At 33.6% G+C, this 10,527-nt stretch overlaps 1 long non-coding RNA gene across 1 annotated transcript; it reads right to left on the reverse strand.

The window, feature by feature from the left end:
* Nucleotides 1–5,598: 5,598 nt before the first annotated feature.
* LOC111398696 lies at nucleotides 5,599–9,566 on the reverse strand. Its single transcript, XR_002703381.1, has 3 exons — nucleotides 9,358–9,566; nucleotides 9,172–9,261; nucleotides 5,599–5,894 (listed from the first exon to the last, which is right to left on the reverse strand). It is a non-coding gene; the product is annotated as an uncharacterized LOC111398696 (long non-coding RNA).
* Between the last annotated feature and the right edge of the window lie 961 nt (nucleotides 9,567–10,527).

The following is a 10,527-nucleotide window of genomic DNA, read 5'->3' on the forward strand; positions in this document are numbered from 1 at the left end:
CCTTGATATTCTCGGGAACTACAAGAGAGCCATAATATAGTACAATTGTTTTGTTGGTCCACAATCTATAGGACTTGTTGCAACTTCGTCTCTAACATATTTTCTTAGCCTCGTAGAGTCCCCAACTTGTTTGTTTTAGGGGCAGTGTTTTTGTTCGGAGTTGGTCATCACGGACAAAATCCATTCATGGACTATTACAAAGTCAAAATTTTTTTTTTTTTTTTATAAAATGGCTTTTCATACCCTTATTTACGAATAAAATAAATAAAATAGTATCATTTCTCTAGCCACTTAATTAAATCTCGGTTAAACCACCACGAGGCACAAGCACACCAACTCCCCCCAGTAACAACAACATCTTGTTGCTCCCTATCGAAAACTAGACTTTGGTCACAACTACTCCAAGAACTAGAAATTGTTTGGTCCACCCCTTCGTCTTGCCCTAAAACAATATATATTAGCTCATTGTTTGTGAAGAAATGGTGTTTTGAAAGAGAGGAAAAGAAGGCAACCGATGCTTGGTGACTTTGTGTTGAACCATTGCTCCCTTTCTTTCTCCCTTCCTTTGTGGAATTGCAGCCACCATTATTCTGTCCTTTGTAGGTTAATATTATTGGGCAACCATATTGAAGATTTGTCTGGGTTAAGAAATCATAACATTTCACTTATTTACCGAATTCTATAAAAATAATTGATCAGTTTAAACATCATAGTCCGAATTTATTGAGTTTCAAACCAAGCAGTGCCTATATGAAAAATGTATGTTAATCTTTGAATTTGACTTAGAAAGTATTAAAAATTTTGATACGAAATATATGAGATTTTCAAATGTGATTTTATGTATTAAAATCATTAGGCGGGTTTTTGACACCCATTTTATTGAAAAAATGAATTTTAAAATAATAGATTGATTGAGAATATGTGGATGAAAAATAAATAATAATTTTTTTTTTTACGTATAATATTATTTTAACTTAAAAAGAAGAGAAAGAAAAATACATTTTGATAAAAATGGGAATCAAATGAGTCATAGAAAAGATGAAAAAGTCATTCTTACTCAATCTTACTACAATGCAAAGGTATTGAGAAAGTTTGATCATTACGATTGCAAGTCGGTAACCACGATTTTGACTCTAGTATTAGATTTTATTCTAACACTTAAAGAACAAGTCATTAAATGCCTCATGTATGCGATGACATTTACTATATTGGACATAGCATTTTTCTATTGGAAAACTAAGTAGGTATAAAGTAATCCAAGTCAAATATGCTAGAAAGCAATTTATCGAGTCTTAAAATATTGAAGATGAGCTATATATTATAGTATAAGGTTATCATCTAGTTTTAGAATGATTTATAGATACTAGTTAGATGATAGACGACATAATGCATCGTTGTGGTTGGATATTCACACTTGGTGGTCGTGCTATATCATGGGGTTCGTAAAAGAAAACTTGTATGACATAATCTATTACAACAACTGAATTAATTGCTCCTGCATCTTGTAGTAAAGAAGTAGAATGGTTAAGAAAATATTGATGGAAAATTGTATTTGGCCTAAAATATGCCAACAGTATCTATCCATTGTAGTAGTGAGGCCATAATTGAGGCAAATATCGTCTAAGGGAAACAATGCACTCAAGTCACAATGTCACGTACCTAGAAACTTATTATTCTACTTTCAAGGTTTTTGTTGAATTTCAAAGGACACTTCAACTTCTAGTCGGGTTTAGTCATGTTTTCAAAAGAGAAAGCATCAACATACAATAATGCTTCATGTATTATACTGCCATTCTAATAGATTTTTTTACCCCCAAAAAAAAAAAAATGTGAATTGTGACAAAATTCAAGAGCTATGGAACTACTATGCCAAGAAAAATACATGAAGGATCAAGTTTCAATAATGTCTATATATTGGGATCAACACTGCAATTTTTCCTTTGTTGGACTTTGACGCCCATACTGGCTTTCGGCGTGCCATATAAAAAATTGAGCACACTTTCAAATCACGTGTTTTTCATTATTCTGTAAAATTGTTAATCAAATAACAAAGAAAAGAAATCTCCAAAATTTTCACATCATGTCAAAAAAATATGAAAAAAAAAAAAACAATTTCTATATATATAATAAGTGACACAATGCATAAAATTCGAAGAACGTGAAATTTTTTCTCGAAATTTATTCATAATTCACTCATAAATGTAATTTCAAGATAAAAAGAAAAGTCAAATCGAGAGTCGAATATAACCAAAAGAAGGTATCAATCCACCAAGATATGTTACAAGATTTTTATAGGGTTCCTTTTATTATTTAATTGTTTATATTGCGGATTTGTTGGGCAACTCTAGTGTGAGGCCAAATGGTCCATGGCTCAAACTTGCAAAAGAAAACAAAAAATACACTCGGATTTTAACAAGCATTCACACTATACAAAACGTAGCATTAAAAAAATAAAAATTAGCCCCCCCGAGCACTTCTCCAATGACAAAGGACGGGCTCTTTCAATGCTGGCAGATCAGAGGTCGTGAGTTCGATTCATGGGGCTCTTGAAAGGTAAGGATTTATTTTTGAAAGGCAAGAGAAATCTTGGAAGGCGAGGATTATTCTTGGAAGGCAATGTGCAACTTGAATTGGCTTGCTAAGCACTTTGGCAGATCAAGTTGGGGAGGGCTCGGACCCTGGCTAGTTGGAGGCACATCTCGCGATTAACTGGACTGTGTGAAGAGGAGCCGGATCACAGACCCAAGAATTAGTCAAGAATTGGACACCTTGTAAAAAAAATAATAAATAAATAAATAATTATGTTCATTGGGGTACAAGTTTAATGTTACTTGTGTTAGGTCACGATATGGCTTGCGGTAGTGTTGTCATTGTCAGTTATGAAATTATGAACGATTAATAAATTTATTATAAACTAAGAGTTTGTATGTTACATTTGGAACGTTTTGGATTGACTTAATATGGATCCTTCCAAGAAGTTGCAGAGGTAGAAATTTCACAATCGACGATCATTAATAAAATGTTTGTTACTTTAATAGTGGAGATAGAAATATTGGAAGTCAAAATGAAATAATTAACGACAATAAAACAATTGAAACTTAAGTGTAGATCTTAGCACGCTAAAGTGCCTGTTTTGAGTTTGAATACGTTGTCAAAGCATGTGTTTGTGTGAAGTGGACAACTACAATTTTATGAGAGATGGGATTTTTATTTTTATTTTTTTTAACCCGTAAATGTAAAATCTACTGATCAAAACTCATTTACAAGTATAGTGGGCATATCCAGACAAACAAGATGAAGTGACAATTACAAGTACTCTAATTATTGCCGAGCAAACAAAATAAAAAGATGTACGAAAGATAATAAGCCAATGACTCAAAGAACTCAAAATAAATTAAAATATGTGAATACAAAGTAAACGTAGTTTTGTATTCGTGTGTTATAATTCGTCTTACAATGCAATCAACTTGTGGTCTAAGATTCTCAAAAATCATCATAATCCTCGCCATCCAAATGTAGTAAAAGGAAGTAGCAAGTGCATTTTGTTTAACTTTGCTTTGCCAAGTTGATCCCAGTGCTTCCTTTTAAATCCATTTCAATGCGCTTGGTGAGGTGAACATAGTGCATCTCATGGCCAACTTACTACGAATCTGTCCCTAAATGGAACTGCTAAACGGATAAAAAAAATAAGTGCAGTGCTATTTCCTCCATTTCTCCACAAAATGAACATCTTCCGTCCAATTCCGAATTTTGAATCTTATCCTTGGTTAGTAGTCTAGACTTAACTTCTAACCAATTAATGAATGCATGTTTAGGGATGATGGAAATGTTCCAAATCGTATCTGCCCATACTACCTTTGCATCCCTTAGCCTGAAAAATTCATAGGCAACCTTAACGTTGAAACTGCCTGCCTTCGTCCAACCGCACAGCCTGTCTACACCAACTTGAACTTTGCATTTAGGCCCCCTGATTTGGCCCCTCATTTCGAGCACTTTTTCAGTAAAGGAGAATCACATTTTTTTGCCATCTGCTCCTAAATGTTCATCCCTTGAAGATATACTTGATTGACCCATTTTACCCGAAGGGTATCGTTTTTGCAATGGATGTTCCAAAGAATTTTGGAGTGCAATTCCAACTTTTAATATCTATAAACTCAAGTCCTTCTTCATGTTTTGGTAGGCAAATGTTGTTCCAAGCAACCAATGAATTTTTGACTCCCCATGGAAAGTTCCGGTATATGCTAGTGATTTTAGAGGCAACCGTAGTCGAAAGCACTTTGAAATGTGATCAAGCATTCATAATTTGGTAGGACTTCTTCTATTGTTTTTATTTTTTTGTAGAACAGCTTTTTAAGATAGCTACGTTACTTAACCCTATTTGATGGCCATTATTTTGAGAAAATAGAGTTTCAAATAGTTATTTTTTCAAAGAATTGAAATGTAGGAAAAAATTTTAAATTTACAAGCAAAATATTTTATTGTATAAATATTTAGTTCAAAATGAGTATACAAATTAAAGAGTTCTGAAATAATGATTGCCAAACAGGAGTTAGTGTGTAAAAATCAAATTTTCAAATATCTTCCTCTTTTGGAAGCGCAACATTTTTATAAAATAAACCAAATGAATCCAAAGTAACTTTTGAATTTCAAAAGTTCTTTTTAACTTCTCAAAAATCATGTCAAAAAGGTTCTAAAGGTAGAGTGCCTTGCTTATTCACTAATCAACTTTGTAGAGGCTTACTTAATGCTTATTATCTCAATTTAGCAACTTGAGTTAATAGAGATTGATATCGAACTCAGTTCCACATCCATTCGATAACTTCAAGTGATGGTTTAAGACAGACCATATTCGAGGAGGAGACTTAAAGTAATACTAATCTATTTTTAACGTCTAATAAAATCAAAAGATTATTCAAATTAAGAACAAACCAATCACCTTTTCTTGCTCATAGTTAATTGAAGCCATAGTGGACCGCGTGCAGTTGCAAGAAAAATAACTTCAAGCAGAATAATTACATTTTTTTAACTTTAAGCACTTCCATGAATAAAGAATACCAGAAAAATAAAAAATAAAAATTGAATATTCTTCAAGTAGAATTAAAGTAATCTCCTTTTAAGGTAAGATATGTCACTTTCGAAAAATGTACATTGGTAAGTTCCCAAGGTGAAGTGTAAGGCAACTTAGGCTGCTATCTAAAGTCCCCCAATTTATCGATAATCCCTATGGTACTGCAGTGTGTACTTCCATCTAAATCACCCACACATTGATTTCAATCAAAGTTATCAACTATTATACATCTAGCGACCATTGCGCCAATTGTTTTTATCAGTTGTGTTGTGTGTACAGCATTTATTGATGTACATCCATAAACCCCTCTCACAATGTGGGGGACCACAAATATAATATCCATGTGAGCCCCTTCACATGTAAGGGGGCTGTACACAAGAAGCTTTATTGTTTTTTTATTATCATTCTCAAAAATGCTCATTTATCATTTTGCCTAAGGCCCAAATTGCTTGAATTGCCTCTGCCAAGAATGCATGGAGAAATGGGTCGTGCAACTTAACGATCAAGTCAACTAAAGCACGGGAAACTCATGAGCAGCTAAAATTGGGACTTCATTTTCCAGTATCCCTTCAGAAAGAATGGTTTTACGTAGAATTACACATCGAGAGTTAACAAGCACAGGACTGTTATAATCATTAAGAAAATTATGAGGAAGACATCATGTGGTTGACATTTATCAACAAATTCTACATGAACCCTCTAAAAAACAGTGATGGAGCTCAAAAGGTAACCACAGCAACAAAAAGGTATATGATAACTTTGGTAACCTCCTTCAGTATGGCATTGCATGAATCCATATCATTGAATAATTTCAAAAAGGGATCCCCTGAGACAGAGAAAGATAGATCTTCAGTTACATAACCGCGTCCACAAAATAATCGAACATTAGATTGTTAGAAGGATACAAACCACCTAACTTAACTATCTTTGGATATGAATGTTGGAAAATAACCCCCCGACCTCCCACACAAATTCCACACTTTTTACCAATTGGGCACTTGATCTACTTAGTTATTTTTTCACATAATATATTTACTGTATAAAAATCCAACAATGAATGGTAGTCAGGCTCCATTACAATACTCAACTCTACGAATATTGTCTTTCTCCAAAGCAATGGCAGACCTGACTAACACTGTAGGTCCTAAACATTTGGATACTTAATTCAAAAAGAAGAGAAATTGGAAAAAAAAACAGATCTTAAGATCAAATCAGCTCTTACTTACTATATATCATTCTAATTTACCCATCTATTTGAATGATAGGTCTCAACACAGAAGGAAGAACTGTCTTGTGTCCTATTTCCTCCAATAACTGGAATCATTTGCATCACCAAGAAGATGAACATAAGCTACTGAGAAAAGGATACCTAGCTAAAGAAAAATTAATATAACTGATATAAAGAGCGTAAAATAGATTAAGCAAGATGTTAATTCTCGAATCTATATACTAGCACCGGTTGTCAAAAACTTTGGCAACACAAGACCAACAAATGGAACAAGGATACTTTTAAGTGGTATGTGTTTTTAGTAGTGTTCACAAAATTCCTCAATCAAAATGTAACAAAGCAGTTTCAGGCTTTTAGTAGCCCACCCTTTTTTCACAACTTTGAAGTATGGGACTTTGATAGACCTCTAACAGTTTCAGGAAGTGTGTGGGACTTGGTTGCTATGACGTACAGATGCAGGGAAAAATTGTCACCATCAAAGGCCAAGGAAATTGAAGTTGTGAAACAAGGGTTTGATGGTGAGAATCCCGATAGTTAGATATTTAGAGATGAGTGTTTCTTTGTTGTGCACTCGATGTAGAATGAGGAAAAGCTCGAGGCATAGGCTGTATGTTTTGACAGAGAGGCCTTGGCGTGGTTTCAATGAGAGGAAAGTCGTTGGACCATGACAAGTTCGTTAACGCTGAACACACTGTTTTTGGTAGTGTTCACAAACTCCCTCAATCAGAATGTAATAAGACAGTTTCAGGCTTTTAGTGGCCATCCCTTGTTTCACGACTTTGAAGGTATGGGACTTTGTTAGACCTCTAATCCACCTATGTTTGCAGGGGCAAGAAGCAGGCGGTGTGTGGGACTTGGTTGCTGTGGAGTAAATATGCACAGATGCAGAAAAAAATTGTCAACAGCAAAGGCCATGGAAATCAAACATGGCGGTGTTTGATGGTGAGAATCCCAAAAACCCATATCTCCAATTCCACCAAAGACATCGACAATCCCAAAATTTCCATGACCCTACAAATGATGCACAACTTCAAGCAAAGTGGGAAAAGGGTGGCCTCTACTTAAGATGTGATGAGAAATACTTGATAGGGCACAAATGTAAACAGAAGAAGCTTCACATCTTAAATATCTGTGGAGAGAAATTAGGTGCAACGGTAATTAAGAGGCAATCGATGAGGAAGAAATGAAAATTATGGGGACTAGGTGGAACTACCCCCTGATTCCAAGATGGGCTTGATTCCCCCCAAAGAATATGAACGTCAAAGGATGATTGCACATGAGATGGTGATGTCAAATGATTGTGGATCCACTCATAAATTCATTTTGGTGGAAATGATGCGGCAAACGGTCTTCCTCGTGTTGACAGTGTAGGGTATGAAGTCCTAATGGGCACAGGTTTGGATGTTAGGGGAGAAGGGATATGTAATGGGGTTGTCTTGTCACTGCAAAACAATGAAATAATTGATGATTTTATCCACACGAGCTCGTCAGCCCCAGGCGGGGTTGCAATTGACAGAAACCTTAGGCAGGATGCACATCAATTGGAAGAAAGAAACTCACCATGTAATTTAAGGTAGGTGGCGAGGCAGTAAAGGATCAAGTTGCCCCTAGTTTAAACCGAACACGTCTCGCAATATCCATGATCAAAGCCTTCGAGGTGTAGGGGCAGGGATTCTTACTTGAATTTGGGCAGTACTAGTATTGAGGCCTTAATTTGTACATAAAACTTGCTATGGGAAGAATCCATAATTTTGAGAGTTCCCCAAGATAGAGTTTTCATTGAAGAAATGGAGTTCTATGAGCAAATTGAGACAGGTAATAAAAGATATATTATAATTATCCATTTTAAATCTTATTATTTGTACAAGTTTTAATTTATTTATGTTTGCTTTAAGAATAATGCTATGTAGCCCCACTGTGGTTGCAACCCTGGTTTAAGTGGCAATGGGTGATTAGTTAAATAAAAGGTAAATTAAATTAGTCATTTAATTCTACCTATCAATTAATGCCACATTAGCGCCACCTAAATTGAGGTTGCATCTCCAGTGGGACAAAATTGCATTACTCTTGTTTTAATTGTACTTTTTCAATTATATCTTGTAGAGTTTCTTAAATGTGACAAGCCAAGCATTTGATGATTAAATGGTTGAAGGTCATATGTACTAGTAATATCACACAAAAATATTTTATTTCTATTACTTTTAATTAGTATTTCATATTTCATTTTTTATGTGGATTTGATGGCCTGGAGTGAAGAAATCAAAGGGATGGAAAGGAAATCCACCTGTTTTAGTATTATATTATTTTCTTTTTGGTCATTTGTATAAATTGTGAATGAATTTTATTAGACAGCTAGTTAGTTCTATTTTACAATTTGGACTATCTTTTTTATTTTGTAAGAAACCTATTTTTTGTTAGATTAATAATATGTTGTTTATAGCATTGAAAAAAATTTATTATGATTCAGTTCAGTTCCATAAATAAAGTTGGACACAAAGGTTCCATTTACCCTGTAATTCTTGGTTTTATTCGTATTATTCGGAACCAGACCCTGCCCAGAAACACTTAATAATTATGCCAACATTAATTGATCCAACATTCTCGAATCCATTTTCCAACTGATTTATTTATGATCCTTCATGAAAACAAAACCAAAAAACAAACAATCTTCGATAGAATTATCAAAAATATATTTTGAGCTAATCATAGAGCACAAACAAACAAGAAGCAAGTAAAAGGGCAAACCAATTAACAGTAATATTTAAATTCAAGGTAGGCATATATAGCTAAAGTTTCATAATTCACATTAATTGAGAAAATTGAAAATCAGAGGGTAGCAATCAAAAAGTAAAATTAATTAATCTAGGATTTTTACCTTTTTATTACTAAAAAATGATGAACTCGGTTAGTGCGTTTTCCTTCTCGTTGGCTGCTTCTCAGTTGCTAGCTTGTAAATCCAGTAAACCTGTACGCACACAGATAAACACATAAAATGGAGACTTCAATTTAATGAATCATTTTGCTAGATAAAAAAAGATTTGAATTTGAGGTGGGTTCTAACCAAAGCAAGGACATGGGCAACAACGAGAATAACGACCGCAAGAGGTACGACTTCCAGAATTCACGGCCGAGTCGATGCTTGCAGCGAATTCGCCATTTTCATTAACTGTCAGAACTTACAGAAAGCAAAACCCTTCTCAGTGTGTGTTTGTGCGTGTTTTTTGGTGAGGGAATAAGATTGGCGACGAAAATGAGGAAGAAGGTGCTATTTTTAAATTTATGCATTTTTATTGGGGAAATGAGTTGGGGAGGCCAATTTAGAGGGTGTTTGGTAGGAATTTTTAGGTGAAAATGTATTTTTGAATAGTAAATTGATGGGAAATATATGGTTGAAAAATAAGAAAAAGTTTTTGATTTACGTGTAATATTATTTTAATAAAAAATGTGTTGTTGAAAAAAAGAGAGAGAAAAATATATTTTGATAAAAATGAGTGCCAAACAGGGCCTTAATGTACATTTTGTTCAATTGGCCTTTGACCAAATTTATAAAAATAAAAGGAGTTTTAATTATTTAAAAGTGTCAAAAGACTTCTTTACCCTTAACTTGTAAAACAAAAATGAAGAAGAAATTGGAGTTTTTTTTAAATTTGTTGGAGCCATGACTTGAACCTTGGAATTCAAGAAAATATTTTAACTCCACAATCATTATGGCAAATGATGGTTCTTTGTTTCCTATGAGCAAAATATATATATTACATTTCAAAAAATTGTTTTATTCTCACTTCAAAAATAAAATTTAATTAAAATTAAAATTTAACAATAACCCACCGATTGAACCATTAACCCGGTAATTTTTTTTAGTTGATCATCGGGTTGGCTCTAATAACTATGCATTCATGTTCTAACACATACAACATTCCTTTCCTTTAAATTCAAAAAATCTTCCTCTTCAAAATCATCTTCTCCTTAGAATTCAAACTCTTCTTTTTAAATTTCAGGTCATCTCTTTTTCGTAATTGATCTCCAGTGCAACCAAAGTTTTAACATTAACCACAACCTAACAACTAGACGAAAATAATTATTGAGTCATTTATTCATTAGACACATATTATAACACACAAAATTTTTTAAAATAAATTTTATAGTTATATTTTGAAAAAAGAATGGACAAAAAAATATTTTTTAAATTTATATCTTATTTAAAGTCCAATAATTAGATTTTAATAAAAAG

This window comes from Olea europaea, chromosome 8, assembly GCF_002742605.1.
Source record: "Olea europaea var. sylvestris chromosome 8, O_europaea_v1, whole genome shotgun sequence".
Lineage (NCBI taxonomy): Eukaryota > Viridiplantae > Streptophyta > Magnoliopsida > Lamiales > Oleaceae > Olea > Olea europaea.